General features: G+C 45.1%; 1 pseudogene; it reads left to right on the top strand.

The window, feature by feature from the left end:
- The first annotated feature begins 764 nt into the window (after positions 1-764).
- Positions 765-15,211, top strand: part of LOC111834165 (scavenger receptor cysteine-rich type 1 protein M130-like) — a 57,178-nt pseudogene continuing 42,731 nt past the window's right edge.

Below are 15,211 nucleotides of genomic sequence, written 5' to 3'. Positions count from 1 at the left end.
TCTGGCTGTTCGAGACAAACTGACACTTTGGAACAATTTTACTTAGTATGTTGTCAGCAGCTCCACAGCAGCAGAAAGCCCTCACAGATTTACCTTTTGAATGAGGTTTCTGCTTCTTAGATATCCACTTATAGTGATCAATTTTACCCAGACAGACATGATTGCAGTGCTACTTCTTTTTATTTAAACCTTATCACTTTTAGCAGCATTGTTTAATTATGATCGTGGTGTTAAAGTTTCCAACGCTGCTACCACTTCACGAAACACTTCAAGTGCACAAGTTCGATTTCGCAGTCTGAAGTAACTGTCGGCTGACATGCCAAGAGGTCTCATACAAACAGAAATTCTTACATGATGCACACTGCTCCTGTGTGAGATGATGCATCTGCTTACAGCATATCGCAAGTTTTGTCAATCATTTTCGTGATTTTTAATGGATCATATTATATTTTTTTATCCCCCCGTATCCGATTCAGTAATTTAGGGCAGAATCAGATCGAAACCAATACTGAATATGGGACTGGCGCATCCTACTGTTAACATTTGTCTAAACTACTTATTTTTGGCTCAAAATTTTAATCATATGAGGTCACAAAAGGAGAGGTTCTTTTTTTGTCATAGGCCTATGGTCCACCCTAAGTATATGTGAGTATGTGTGTGTGTGTACATATACACACGAGGATATGAGTATATATATACTGTATGTTCTTACCAATTTAATAAAAATAGTTCTGCCTTGTAATCACACATAAAAAGTCTTCACTATGATGAACTGTGCTGTGCTTCCAGACAGTGACGTGAGGCTGGTGAATGGTTATAGTCCCTGTGCTGGGAGAGTGGAGGTTCTTCATGAAGGACAGTGGGCCACAGTGTGTGGTTATGGCTGGGATATGAAGGATGCTGCAGTGGTGTGTAGACAGATGTTCTGTGGAGATGCTGTAGCTGCACCATGGCGTGCTCAATTTGGAGCAGGAACAGGGAGCATCTGGATGAGCGACATGGCCTGTAATGGATCAGAGACGGCACTGAAGGATTGTCAGCACACAGAACGGGGAGTTCAGTCCTGTAGTCATTCCTGGGATGCTGGAGTAATCTGCTCAGGTAGATCACATGTACAGTTTGCTCACTTTTAATCAAGAAACACATATTTTTTAAAATTCTTGGAGAAGCAAAGTGCCACTCTGATTCTTGCCTTGCATTTCTGTTTTTAATGATCTTCATTTATAAAATGACATATATATAAAAAATGGATGAGAGAGGCATATAAGGCTCTCGAAGGAACAAAAAAACAGGCACACTTAGATTCACTCAAAAAAACACTGTAATAAGTAGTACAAAATAATCTCGCATTAACATCAATACCAAGCTATCATATCGAAAGCAATGCAAAATAACCTCGTACTACAATGGGTATCAAATAGTATATATATATATATATATATATATATATATATATATATATATATATATATATATACATACACATATATATTATAGCTAATAATAGTAGAGGCAAAGATACAAATATATACTGTATGTAGAAAAGAAGCAATAAAACATAAAAGAAGCAAGGAAACACAAAAGAAGTTACGAAATATTATCACAAGCGGTGATAATTACTCTCAAGAATCAATGAAAGGCATAAGCAGTTGCAAAGTTATTTACACTCGGACTAGGGTGACCACCTAATCCATGTCAGGAGGGACACTATGAGCTACTTCAGCTTTTACGAACTACTTTAAAGCTGAAAGCGTTCTGTGCTCTACTAAAATGTTTGGTTAGTTCCTAGATTGAAAGACTCATCCAGCTGTTTCGCATTAACATTACTGACACATTAATGATTATAGGAGACTGACCAATCAGCATACGGCAAGAACCCAGTTCTTAAGTGAAATCCTGGTCCTTTTAATTGAAATGTATGAAATGGTAGTTTACAAATCCTGTTGTAGCTCATAGTGTCCCTCCTGACATGGATTAGGTGGTCACCCTAACTCGGACGTGCCCTCATCACCCACCTTCACACACGGACCGGGGAGCCCTTTTCAGTCCTGGCAGGAGACCAACACGTGAGTCTGAGAAAGTGCCGGGCGATGCGCGCTTTATCCCACGGCTGAGCTCCGGTCAGTACTGAGTTTTCCCCCCTTCTTATTCTAAATTGGGCGCTGCGTGCAGGCAGGGGACAAGCTGGCCAGGCTCACCCCTTCCCCCAGGCAATACGTTCTCCAATTCCCATTTCCGTCCGGGTAATACTGCTTTCTTTAATGCCTTCCCGACCCTGCTAAAAAAGATAAGATCCTCTGTTTCCTAAAGACAAGATAAGTGTCCCACATAACGATCCTCCCCTTTCCTTAAGGACGAGATAAGCATCTTGCCAGTGCAACATATGGAATCACTTAGGGTGCTTTTACACCGCACAAAGTACGGTACTTTTGGTACGGTACTTTCGCTATTCTTCAGCTTGACGGCATCCCTCACCACTGGTGTCCACCAGCGGGTTCGCGGATTGCCGCCGCGACAGGCACCGACCACCTTACGACCACAGCTCCAGTCAGCCGCCTCCACAATGGAGGCACGGAACATGGCCCATTCGGACTCAATGTCCCCCGCCTCCCCCGGGACATGGGAAAAGTTCTGCCGGAGGTAGGAGTTGAAACTCCTCCTGACAGGGGATTCAGCCAGACGTTCCCAGCAGACCCTCACTATACGCTTGGGCCTGCCAGGCCTGGCCGGCTTCCTCCCCCACCAGCGGAGCCAACCCACCACCAGGTAGTGATCAGTTGACAGCTCCGCCCCTCTCTTCACCCGAGTGTCCAAGACATGCGGCCGCAAGTCCGACGACACGACTACAAAGTCGATCATCGAACTGCGGCCTAGGGTGTCCTGGTGCCAAGTGCACATATGAACACCCTTATGCCTGAACATGGTGTTCATTATGGACAATCCGTGGCGAGCACAGAAGTCCAACAACAGAACACCACTCGGGTTCAGATCGGGGGGGCCGTTCCTCCCAATCATGCCACTCCAGGTCTCACTGTCATTGCCCACGTGAGCATTGAAGTCCCCTAGCAGAACAAGAGAGTCCCCAGAAGGAATGCTCTCCAACACCCCTTCCAGAGACTCTAAAAAGGGTGGGTACTCTGAACTGCCGCTCGGCGCATAAGCGCAAACAACAGTCAGAACCCGTCCCCCCACCCGAAGGCGAAGGGAGGCTACCCTCTTGTCCACCGCGGTAAACCCCAATGTACAGGCGCCCAGCCAGGGGGCAATAAGTATGCCCACCCCCGCTCGGCGCCTCTCCCCGCAGGCAACTCCAGAGTGGAAAAGGGTCCAACCCCCTTCAAGGAGACTGGTTCCAGAGCCCAAGCCGTGCGTCGAGGTGAGCCCGACTATATCTAGCCGGAATTTCACAACCTCGCGCACCAGCTCAGGCTCCTTCCCCATCAGAGAGGTGACATTCCATGTCCCAAGAGCTAGCTTCTGCAGCCGAGGATCGGACCGCCAAGGTCCCCGCCTTTGGCCACTGCCCAGCTCACAATGCACCCGACCCCTATGGCCCCTCCTACGGGTGGTGAGCTCCATTTAGCCTGTGGGCCTATTTAGCCTGTGGGACTCCAGAGGCAGCTGACGGGTACCGGCAGGCCAAGCGGGATGCGGCTTCGGCGGTCGCTGAGGCAAAAACTCGGGTTTGGGAGGAGTTTGGTGAGGCCATGGAAAACGACTTCCGGACGGCTTCGAGGCGATTCTGGTCCACCATCCGGCGGCTCCGGGTGGGAAAGCGGTGCAACATCAACACTGTTTATGGTGGGGATGGGGTGCTGCTGACCTCAACCCGGGACGTTTTGGGTCGGTGGAAGGAATACTTCGAAGACCTCCTCAATCCCACCGACACGCCTTCCGATGTGGAAGCAGAGTATGGGGACTTGGGTGTGGACTCCCCTATCTCGGGGGCGGAGGTCGCTGAGGTGGTTAAAAAGCTCCTCGGTGGCCGAGCCCCGGGGGTGGATGAGATCCGCCCAGAGTTCCTGAAGGCTCTGGATGCTGTAGGGCAGTCTTGGTTGACACGCATCTGCAGCATCGCGTGGACATCGGGGGCAGTGCCTCTGGACTGGCAGACCGGGGTGGTGGTCCCCCTCTTCAAGAAAGGGGACCAGAGGGTGTGCTCCAACTAAAGGGGGATCACACTCCTCAGCCTCCCTGGTAAGGTCTATTCGGTGGTTCTGGAGAGGAGGGTCCGCCGGATTGTCGAACCTCGGATTCAGGAGGAGCAGTGTGGTTTTCGCCCCGGCCGTGGAACAGTGGACCAGCTCTATACTCTCCGCAGGGTTCTGGAGGGTTCATGGGAGTTTGCCCAACCAGTCTACATGTGTTTTGTGGACTTGGAGAAGGCATTCGACCGTGTCCCTCGGGCAGTCCTGTGGGGGGTGCTCCGGGAGTATGGGGTGCCGGGCTTCCTTTTAAGGGCTGTTCGGTCCCTGTATGACCGGTGCCAGAGTCTGGTCCGCATGAGCGGCAATAAGTCGGACTTGTTTCCGGTGAGGGTTGGACTCCGTCAGGGCTGTCCTTTGTCACCGATTCTGTTCATAACTTTTATGGACAGAATTTCTAGGCGCAGCCAGGGCGTTGAGGGTGTCCGGTTTGGTGACCTCAGGATTAGATCTCTGCTTTTTGCAGATGATGTGGTCCTGTTGGCTTCATCAGACCGTGACCTTCGGCTCTCGCTGGGACAGTTCGCAGCCGAGTGTGAAGCGGCTGGGATGAGAATCAGCACCTCCAAATCCGAGACCATGGTCCTCAGCCGGAAAAGGGTAGAATGCTCTCTCCGGGTCGGGGATGGGATCCTTCCCCAAGTGGAGGAGTTTAAGTATCTCGGGGTCTTGTTCACGAGTGGGGGGACGATGGAGCGGGAGGTCGACAGGCGGATCGGTGCGGCGTCCGCGCTGCATCGGTCTGTCATGGTGAAGAAGGAGCTGAGCCAAAAGGCGAAGCTCTCGATTTACCAGTCGATCTACGTTCCTACCCTCACCTATGGTCATGAGCTGTGGGTAGTGACCGAAAGAACGAGATCGCGAGTGCAAGCAGCCGAAATGAGTTTCCTCCGCAGGGTGGCTGGGCTCTCCCTTAGAGATAGGGTGAGGAGCTCGGTCATTCGGGAGGGACTCAGAGTAGAGCCGCTGCTCCTCCGCATTGAGAGGAGTCAGATGAGGTGGCTCGGGCATCTGATTAGGATGCCTCCTGGGCGCCTCCCTGGTGAGGTGTTCCGGGCATGTCCCACTGGGAGGAGGCCCCGGGGAAGACCCAGGACACGCTGGAGGGACTATGTCTCTCGGCTGGCCTGGGAACGCCTCGGGATTCCCCCAGAGGAGCTGGAGGAAGTGGCCGGGGAGAGGGAAGTCTGGGTTTCCCTGCTGAGACTGCTGCCCCCGCGACCCGACCTCGGATAAGCGGGAGAAAATGGATGGATGGATGGACTTTCGCTTTTCCATTGACTTCCGGTCGAGTACCAGTACCGAAAGTTAAATTACCGAAAGTGCCAAACCAGTTGGGGTACTTCTTTGGTACTTCGGCACTTTGGGGTGGGACTTGCAAACGTATTTGCTGTCGATTGGTTATGCAAATAGCCTGCCGCTGAAACACAAAATACAATCGCCATCTTTTGAAACACACAACGAACAGAGCGATCACAGCGAGAAACAAAATAAAAAGCAGTAGAAACAAAAATATAAAAAAGTAAAATGGAAGGATGGACAAACGAGAAAACACAGGCTTTAATCGCCATGTGGTCGGATGAACAGATCCAGTGGGATTTGGATGGCACGACTCGAAATAAAAAAGTTTTTGCCTTTCCGAGCAATTCAGTTTTCGTATGTTTCCCCTGTCGCGCGCTGATTTGTACACGGTTTCGCTGTTGTTTTCCTGTCTTTTTACGAAGCTCTTGAGGTAAACAAGCCATATATTTATTTTAAAACATCACATGCCTTTTATATGTGTTTTGTTTTTACAGATAATAAATGAAATAACTTAATTCGCTGGATAGAGATATTTCTTGATAAAAACGGTATAGTAGGCCTATTGCTAATAAGACTATTATGCGTGACGATCTACTGTATTCACATGTAATAATGTACCTGAGTGATTTTCAGACATTTCACATACCTCTTTGCTTTAATATTAGGGGAAACATTATTTCCTGATAGACAGGAGAAACATAGGGAAACTGAATTGCCCGGAACAGTGGGAACATCGTAATACCAAGCCGCTTGGAAAAATGGGGCACACGCGAAACACCGAACAATGCCGCTTGAAAATCAAAAAAACATAATTAAATAATTTGTTTGCTTTCAAAAGACTGAATTAGCAGTAAGCTAATTCTTACTGCTTTGATCGGCTTAGCCAAAGTAAGTGTACCTACGTAAACGTAATTGATGGCAGCATGATTTGGATTTTACTGTATCTTATACTGTGATAGAAGCTGACATAACAATAAACCGCATTTTCCAGCCTCAACTGTTAGTTTTAATTTTGGGCTGTCAGTCAGGGGCGGTCACTGATGATGTAATTTGGCGCCGGTACCATTTTTTACGCCAGTGAAAACCGACATGAAAGAAGTACCAAACTTTCGGCACTATGGAAGTACCGAAAGTACGGTACCTGGTGCGGTGGAAAAACGCCCTAATTCTCCCCCTCAGGAAGAACCCTTAGAATCACAAGGTGAGCATCTTTTTAGCAGCTTAAGTATCCCATCAGTTAGAAACAACAGGATAAGTGTCTTTAAACAGAATAAGTTTCCCAGGACAGGAATTTGTATGACTATCAGAGCATCCTGGCCCCTTTTATAAGAAACAAGTTCCTCATGAAAAATGTTATACAAATAATCAGTAAAAAACACATTTATACAGTTCAACCTTGGCACAATAATATTATGGGTGAATCATGGACGATGTATCTGAATTTTAAGTAATCAATTCATCTAAGCTATTTACATACTATGTGAGAGACGTAATCGTCCGTGAGTTCATCCTAATACAATATATAGCCACAATAAGTAAATAATGTGCACAAGAGAAATAATCTTTAGTTGGTTTACAGAGTTATTGGATACACAGGATAATTATCTTTATATTTCAATGTGTAATTTTATTAAGCAGATAACTTTTAAAATCATAAATTCCATCAAATTTAGAATGTTGAAATGTCCTAAAAACCTGTATCCCTATGCTCTCAAGTAGGGCTGCAACTAACGATTATTTTGATAATCGATTAATCTGTCGATTACTTTTTCGATTAATCGGATGGGGGGGGGGGGGGGGGGCAAAAAACAATTTGATTTCCAGCAATTTTTAATAACCCAGTCTGTCTTTGTACAAAAGTTGTTTCCAGCAGCTCACATAAAAAACAAATGTATGCTACATTAAGAGTATACAAAAAAAATTAATAATTTGTAGCAGCTGAATCAACGTAATGAAATACACAAAATCTTGTTTTATAAAGTGCAACCAGCATGGTGCTTTAGATAATGTATTCAGTACTCCAGTTTTTCAATGTAAAAGTACAGACTACCGCTGCTGCTACTAAGAATATTATTAAATAATTGTCTAATGTTATTTAATGTTGATACACATATATGACAGGGGGAGAGAGCACGCCAGCGAGTCTGTCTGCATTTATTACGGACAAATAAAGTAAACATTTATTGCGAAGAAAAAGCCTTTTCCGCATCTTACGCTAAAAATTACTGAGCAACGCAAATAAGACGATTGGTGACGAAAAACCCGTGAACGGCAGGCGGCAAATTTTGTTTTAAAACGTGTCCGGTTGTTTCAGCATACTACAGTGATGAACTGTAAATAAGATAAATAACATAAGGCTATTTAGTTTGTTTAATAAAAGGACAAGATATAAACCTGTTCTATCGGAAAGGTAGCCTTAAATGACTTCTGTTGCGATCTGGAGCTATATAGAAAATGAAATTAAATAAAATTAACTTGGGGCGCCCACCTAATAGAATGGTAGGGTAAACACGTTGTGGTATACTGTATGTAGCCGCATTTCTAGCCCCATAATAGCTGATTGTGTTGACAACCACGACTTCCCCTGCGTTCATTTAAACACATGTGCGTGTGTGAAGGGACGGGGCGGGTAACGCGGCCGGCAGTAACGCCATTGGTTGCAGTTATTAGTTATCCAATCCGACAGTAAACGGCTCATTAATAAGAATATTCTCAGAGTTATGGTCTCGAAATAAAATCCCGAGTCCTTGACAAGAACGAGTACAAATACGGCTGCTTCAAAGACAAGATCGAGACCTTCAAAAACTGGTCTTGAGTACTACAACATTTGATATTACTATAAATTTCTATCGTGAAGAAATGAAGCAGTGGTGTAGTGGTAACAAGAAATTTAAGGTGGGTAAACTATATGCACAGCAGTAAAAACGGTGGGTAACTATATCATTAACATTAGTGATCTTAAAAAAGGTGAGTAAAAGCTGTTTTGTAAATTTAAAAGGTGCGTAAATGGCGTTTATGTGCATTTACTTTTTTCTTTTATGGCGATCGGCATCGGTTTATGTGCATTACTGCCACCGCGGCTTTGGTTAGCTTACTGCTCCCAAATTAGGAGGTTGCCACTGTACTTATGTGTATAATAACGTAGACCCAACTAATCGATTATTAAATTAGTTGGCAACTATTTTAATAATCGATTTTAATCGATTAAATCGATTAGTTGTTGCAGCCCTACTCTCAAGCATAAACACCAAAAAGTTGCATCATAAGGCACAAGGTGGAGTTCCATCCACTTGAAATAGATTCATCAACAGTAGCAGCAGCATAACGGACTGATGGAACAGCAGAAGTACAGCAGTAAAAGAAGAGTAGAACACTGCCAGACACAGGAGAGGAAAGAGAGACACCTGATTGTATGAAATGCTCATTTATCCTTATATTTGCAGATCATCGAGTGGTCAGACTGGTCCAAGGTGCACACCAGTGCGTTGGGAGAGTAGAGATGAGGCATGGAGTTACCTGGAGCACAGTGTGTGATTCTGACTTTGACCTGCAGGATGCAGAGGTTGTGTGTCGGCAGCTGGGCTGTGGGATCCCTGTAGAGGTGCTGGGGGGGGGCTGTGTTTGGGAAGGGGCATGACCAGGTGTGGAGAGAGGAGATTCAGTGTAGAGGGAATGAATCTCATATTTACTTCTGCCCAAAATCATCCTCAAAGACTGAGAACTGCTCCCATGATGATGATGTGGGACTGCTGTGTTCTGGTAAGAACTACTAGTCAGAAAACATATCAATGGCTTGTAAATCAGTAAATATAAATTACACATCAACACAGTAAATAGACCAAGTTCAACATCATGTTTAAATGCATCATGTGTTTGAATTTCCTTAAATACTAGGAACTTTTAGCATAATCAAATTTTACCTTCCCTTGTGCTATTTGCAGGGTACACAGACTCCAGGCTGGTGGGCGGCCCTGACTCCTGCTCTGGGAGGGTGGAGCTGCAGTACCTCAGTGAGTGGGGGACAGTATGTGATGCATCCTGGGATATGAGAGCAGCCAGTGTCCTCTGTCGGCAGCTGCAGTGTGGAAACGCTGTGGCAGTGCCAGGACAGGCCTGGTTTGGAGAGGGGAGGGGCCGCATCTGGGCTGATGTGTTTGAGTGCCAGGGGAATGAGACACACCTCTCCCAGTGTGCTGTGTCCTCATGGAGTCGAGCTGCATGCTCTCATAGACAGGATGCAGGAGTCATCTGTGAAGGTGAGAACCGATGTGGTCACAACTTCAACTGAGAAATGTTCATAAAAGAAAGTTATAATTAAGTGATAGGGCTATGAATGATATATCCACTTATGGTCAAAATTTAAATGATAAGAAAATGATAAACTGTTGATAAGGAACATTGCTTGGTAGCAGACATCAGACTCACATAACAGAAACAAATGCAATTCCAAGCAATCACATGGTAGTCTTTTAAGAACTGACTACCTACCTACAACAAATGCACAGCAAGTGTGATTGAGTTTGGCTAAATGGGCAAGGTGTGAACCATGCATCCCACACCCACTTTGGACAATTTTTGTTATTGGTTGCCCCAAGACTCTATTTTTGTCAACCTTATGTTCATTATGTTCCATGTGTTTATGTGCTGCAGTATTGATCCTTGCTTTCAGTGTTTTGGTTCCTGGTTTACCCTGCCTGTGTTTTGTAGCTATAGGTGCTTTCACACTGAAGTTATGGAACCTGGTCCCTGTTTACAAGTTCTTGGGCTATCTCAACTAGGAACTTTTGTAACTCCTGGGTACTTTTGTGTGTTGCTTTCACATTGCACAACAGGAACTGGGACCTTTATTCTAAATAAGAATTGGAAATTCAAAAAGTTCGTAGGTTAAAGTTAAATTAATTCATACAAAGCTACACAACCATGCCATAACAATGGAAGGCTGAAGTGATTTTGTCAGTTATTGAGAGATTGATCACAATCAAAGTGGGACACACCCTTTTATTTATATGACCTGTGACATGTTTATGGTTATTAAATCTAGTCAGCAGATTGATCTTTAATTTTCTGCAGAATAAAAAAAACATTATCCTGCTAATAGACACATAATGAAGACCCTGTTCCTAGTTTGCGTGCTTTACACTGTGTTTCCTTGTATTCACTTTCAGTCTTTATGAGTTCTAGTAATTTATGTTTGCCCTGTTAAGATCCCTTGTATCCCCTTCTGTTTCAAGTTTAAGTTCAGTTTCGAGTTTCTTTAAGTTCAGTTTCAAATGAAGTTCCTTGTGTTTGTAAGCCACACTGTGAATCATGATCCATGGCCCAATGTGACAGTTATGCACATTCAGTTCTCATATTGGGAAAAACTGTAATAATGCTCTGCATATGCTCATCTACAGTAGCCAATCATAACCATACCCATTATTGCTGTTGGACTCACTCATATACGGTGTGGAGCAGAATTGTAACAAAAATGAGTTTTCTTCCACAAGAAAAGCGAACAAGATCTAGTCACGAAAAGACATTCCTCTTCTGCTGTACGGAAATATCTGGGATGCCACAAAGATGATAATGAACAAATGCAAATGATTTGTCAGTGCTTTGTGTATGTTGCCACAGCTCCCGGCAATACCAGCAACTTATTTCACAAACTCTGTCGATATATAATAATTCTGCAGTTCTATTTGACTCTTGGTCATTTTGGGTACATTTTCAACAATTTTTTTGTTTTATCTATATTACAATATTTATTGTAAAATATTTAAACAATCTAATGTGAACTCTTTCCAATATTTTTTTGTTCAGCACAAAACTTTTTTTTTTTTACATCAGTAGTTCTCAAACAATTGGGTGTGGCCCACTAGATCAGTGAGAACTGAAGGCGTGGCAAGCAATTTATATGAAAATTGTCTAAAAGGCATACAGGCATTGCCAATGGGATTTGATTTTAGAGACCTTTTCCAAATAGGTTTTAGATTTATTTTTTTTGTTTGTGAATATTCACCTTCTGTTTTTGAGAGAAATATCATAAGCTTAGGGATAAAAGAGCATTGGTGTACACAGTGGAGTGAAACCTTATTTAATTCATGTTCAAAAGAAATTACATTGTGTCATGCCCTGCTTGTCCACTTCTCCCATGTGCCATTCTCCTCGTGTGGAATCCCTGTGTTACCAGCTGTTTCTTGTTGTTGTTGATTAGTCTAGTGTATTTAAATCTGCATTAAGGTATGTGTTATGTTCCGTGTCGAGCGATCAAGCAGGAAGCGGGGAATCACCACATGGGCAGACAGAGATCGAGACAGGGTTTTAATCGGGAAAAGCACGAGCAACACTATCCACACGATATAAACATGAATGACAGATCTGGGAAACAGAGGAAGACATGGACTGTTATACATAAGACTAGCCAAAATAACAGGACGCAAGTCGGGAATTCACATGAGGTAAATGAGGGGGCGTGGCACACATGAGGATCGTACGAGCAGGTCATGACAGAACCCCCCCCCCCCCCCCCAAAGGCACGTACTCCGGGCACGCCTCGGGGGAGGCGCCGGGGGAGAGGAGACCGGGGACACGGGACCTGAAAAACAAGAGCAAAAACATCAACGAGGGAATAGAACAGACACACAGAACAGGCACAAGGGCAAAAGCCAAGACAAAACCTGACACAAAACAGGAAATGCAGACAGGAACACTAGAAAGGGAGAGACAGAGAACAGAGGAACAAAAGGACCAGGAGAGAACTGAGGCACGACAGGAGGACCAGGAGCCGAGACAGGAGACACAGAGGGGCGAGGAGGAAACACAGGAGGCCAAACGGGATAGGTCGGGGGACAAAGGGGAGCCACGGTAGGCGACGGGCGGCAGCCGAAGGGGCCGCAGGCGACCGGGAGGAGGGAGCAGGAGGGGACCACGAAGGGGGCAAGGAGACAGGCCGAGGGACAAACGCAGGAGTCGAGGAGGGAGTCAGAGGGGGAACCAGGAGAGGCGAGGAGGGAGTTGGAGGGGAGGCCAACGCAGGCAAGGAAGGAGGCAGAGCCGTGGCAGGAGGCGTGACACACACGAGGATCGTACGAGCAGGTTATGACCATATGTTTCCCCAGTCTGGTCATTGACGTCTATCTTTTGTGTGTGCGTAATGTTCCTGATTTGTCTGCTTTATAATAAACCCTGTGGTCACCCGTACGCTTTGGATCCTGTGCTACTACCCCACTCCAATCGATGACAGAATGACCGGACTACCAAAAAAGATGCCTCCCCTCACTGAGGAAGAATACCTCAGCTTGACTGATAAGGTAATCTATTGACTTAATCAGCCTGAGGTTTAGAACGACCTCCTGGCTCTGGCTCTCACCTACCAGAGCAGGGACATCCTGGAAATGATGTCCCCGTCTGAGGACTCACACCTCGTGGTGCGAGACAATTTGCGGGAGCTACGAAGAGGGGTGGCGGACTCGAAGATGTGGCGGGTAGTGCTGGAAACGGACTACCCTATGGTCCGCTTTCAGAGCTGCGGGAAGTGCCCCAGACACCACTGCAGGAGAGAAGAAGAAGCAGAAAAACCAAAGATGGGAGGACATGCTGGAGGTCCTCCTTGGGTCCGTCTCAGTTTCAGCTGCAGCAAGTCAGGAGGAACCACTCCCGATTCTCAACTTGGTGGTGTTCATCTGGTAAATGCTAAATGGACTGCATTTATATAGCGCTTTTTTACTACTCTTACGAGTACCAAAGCACTTTACAGTTATGCCTCACATTCACCCATCCACACTCACATTCACACACCGGTGGCAGAGGCTGCCATGCAAGGCGCCAACCAGCTCACCGGGAGCAATTTGGGGTTCAGTGTCTTGCTCAAGGACACTTCGATGGAGTCAGGAGGACCCGGGGCTCAAACCTGCAACCCTCCAGTTGCCGAACGGTAGCACTACCTCCTGCACCACCATCGCCCCAAGGATTTCTGACCAGGATTTCCCGCCACTTCTCAGCATCCACCCAATGCTCTTCTGTCCTCAGCCTCCACTGCTTTGTTGATACCAGAGCGTGCGCCCCAAGCCCGTACCTTTCGGGGTACACGCTTGGGCTCTTGGGGATGTCATACAGCAGATCCCCAAGTCCCTGAAAACAGGCGGCACCTGCTGCCATGGTGCACACCCTGGCTCCACCCTCCATTGTTCCTGTGCCGACAGTTCCTGCTCCACCCTCCGTGTTTCCAGTCCCGGCGGTTCCTGCACCGCCTTCCATGGTTCCAGTCCCGGCGGTTCCTGCTCCGCCCTCCATGGTTCTTGTCCCTGAGGAGGTCCCCGATTGCCAGACCATTGCTTCTCCCTCCCTAGGTGGAGATGGAGGAGGAGCTCGAATGAGACACCTCAGGGATCACCCTGACTTCCCCTGCAACTCCCTCTGGAGTGACACCTCCCCAGCATGGCAGATGCAATGTTTTTTATCTTTTTATAATCGAGTATTCAAGTTTAATCAAGTAATTGTGGCAGCTCTACATGGAACAGATTAGCGATCCCTTAGAGTGTAGGTGAAGAAAGCAAAAGCTCAGCAGCCACAAGATCTTTATATGTTGTGGATAAATAAGCTGAAAATTTTTTTATGGTGTGATGGAATACTGACAATTTAATGTTCGACACATAACATACTAGTGCCATGTACTATCAAAAATTAAACTGGAAATGCCCTTCCAGATTTGCAAATCACATACACGGTTTTGTTTGTTTGCAAGTTGGCCATGAAAAATAAAATGGAAATATTTCTGGACAACATATAAGTCAAAAATATATAAGGAATACTGAAAAAATTTGGATCACATAAAATAATTTATAAATATTAGAGTTATGCCTATTTAACATTTGTTAATGTGCATGCATATTATATTATTAATATAAAAAAATTACTGGGGAACTTTCATATTTGTGAAAGTGTACAGGTAATTGTACTACAAAGCTATTTCACCACCGGAAGCAGAGCCATCCAGTAGAAACATACAGAATATAAGCAGTTACAGTCATAGCTACCAGCAAAGAGCTTCCACTATCCACCTCAAGAAATACAAGACCCCACCCCTCCACCCCCTTGGGTCCCTGACTATAAATTTACCTCAGGGAGGGGTACATCATAAATTGATTCAAAACAGAACACGGCATTTTATTTTACGATACAGGACAATCCTGTAAAATATGGGATGGGGACGTGGCAACTTAACTAACATGGTCACACCCATCTAATGGAGTGGCAAGGTGTCAGAGAAAAAACCCAGCAACAAACCGTACTATTGCTGTATTCTAGTGTTACACCCTATGAGAAAAAAAGTAAATTTTTTTGGATGATTTATTCATTAGAATTAAATTTCAGTTCACAGTCCATTCACTTACTGTTCCTTTTTATATTTTTATGTTCTCAATCTGTTTAATATAAATCCTAGAGGAATTTTTAATGAAAGTAAAGAAATAATTATTTGAATTATACTAAATACGGATATCAACTGATGTGAAAAAAAATCTTGATTAAATATTTTGCACAATCCTCAGCACTACTATGTGATATTTAGTTCCCTAATAATCTGCATTGCGTGTTTGGGAGCTTATGGAAGATATCCAATTTCTCTCCATACAGTAGTTCTGTGAGTATTTAGAACAACACATTAAAAGCACAATATACTGTCTACAGAGACTAAATAATATTGTACATGATTATACAGATTT

The sequence above is a fragment of the Paramormyrops kingsleyae genome, chromosome 3, assembly GCF_048594095.1.
Source record: "Paramormyrops kingsleyae isolate MSU_618 chromosome 3, PKINGS_0.4, whole genome shotgun sequence".
Classification (NCBI taxonomy): domain Eukaryota; kingdom Metazoa; phylum Chordata; class Actinopteri; order Osteoglossiformes; family Mormyridae; genus Paramormyrops; species Paramormyrops kingsleyae.
The sequence above is the reverse complement of the archived record's forward strand: the minus strand, read 5'-3'. Positions and strand labels throughout refer to the sequence as shown.